Source organism: Arachis duranensis, chromosome 4 (genome assembly GCF_000817695.3).
Source record: "Arachis duranensis cultivar V14167 chromosome 4, aradu.V14167.gnm2.J7QH, whole genome shotgun sequence".
Lineage (NCBI taxonomy): Eukaryota > Viridiplantae > Streptophyta > Magnoliopsida > Fabales > Fabaceae > Arachis > Arachis duranensis.
In genome coordinates, this window is record NC_029775.3 from 77,956,490 (window position 1) to 77,957,988 (window position 1,499).

Genomic DNA, 1,499 nt, shown 5'->3' on the forward strand with positions numbered 1-1,499 from the left:
AACATTCATGAACAACAAATTCAAAAGACATATGCACTGTTCAAGCATACATTCAGAAGTCAAAGTATTGCACCACATCAAAATAATGAATCTGTTATAAAATTTAAAATTCATGCAATTCTTCTCTTTTTCAATTAAGAACATTTTTCATTTAGGAAAGGTGATGGATTCATAGGACATTCATAACTTTAAGGCATAGACACTAAGACACTAATGATCATAAGACATAAACATAGATAAACATAAGCATGATTTTTTGAAAAATAGAAAAATAAAGAACAAAGAGATTAAAGAACGGGTCCACCTTAGTGATGGCGGCTTGTTCTTCCTCTTGAAGATCTCATGGAGTGCTTGAGTTCCTCAATGTCTCTTCCTTGCCTTTGTTGCTCCTCTCTCATGATTCTTTGATCTTCTCTAATTTCATGGAGGAGGATGGAATGTTCTTAGTGCTCCACCCTTAGTTGTCCCATGTTGGAACTCAATTCTCCTAGGGAGGTATTGATTTGCTCCCAATAGTTTTGTGAAGGAAAGTGCATCTCTTGAGGCATCTCAGGGATTTCATGATGAGAGGGGTCTCTTGTTTGCTCCATCCTTTTCTTAGTGATGGGCTTGTCCTCATCAATGAGGATGTCTCCCTCTATGTCAACTCTAACTGAATAACAGAGGTGACAAATGAGATGAGGAAAGGCTAACCTTGCCAAGGTAGAGGACTTGTCCGCCACCTTATAAAGTTCTTGGGCTATAACCTCATGAACTTCTATTTCTTCTCCAATCATGATACTATGAATCATGATAGCCCAGTCTATAGTAACTTCGGACCGGTTGCTAGTCGGAATGATTGAGCGTTGGATAAACTCGTTAGTGGGAATGATTAAGCGTTGGATAAACTCCAACCATCCTCTAGCCACGGGCTTGAGGTCATGCCTTCTTAGTTGAACCGGCTTCCCTCTTGAATCTCTCTTCCATTGAGCGCCCTCTTCACAAATGTCCATGAGGACTTGGTCCAACCTTTGATCAAAGTTGACCCTTCTAGTGTAAGGGTGTTCATCTCCTTGCATCATGGGCAAGTTAAATGCTAACCTTACATTTTCCGGACTAAAATCCAAGTATTTCAACCGAACCATAGTAAGCCAATTCTTTGGATCCGGGTTCATACTTTGATCATGGTTCTTGGTGACCGGGTTCACACTTTGATCATGGTTCTTGGTGATCCATGCATTGGCATAGAACTCTTGAACCATTAAGATTTCGACTTGTTGAATGGGGTTGGTAAAAACTTCCCAACCTCTTCTTTGGATCTCATGTCGGATCTCCGGATATTCACTCATTTTGAGTTTGAAAGGGACCTCGGGGATCACCTTCTTCATGGCCACAACTTCATAGAAGTGGTCTTGATGCACCCTTGAGATGAATCTCTCCATCTCCCATGACTTGGAGGTGGAAGCTTTTGCCTTCCCTTTCCTCTTTCTAGAGGTTTCTCTGGCCTTGGATGCCATAAA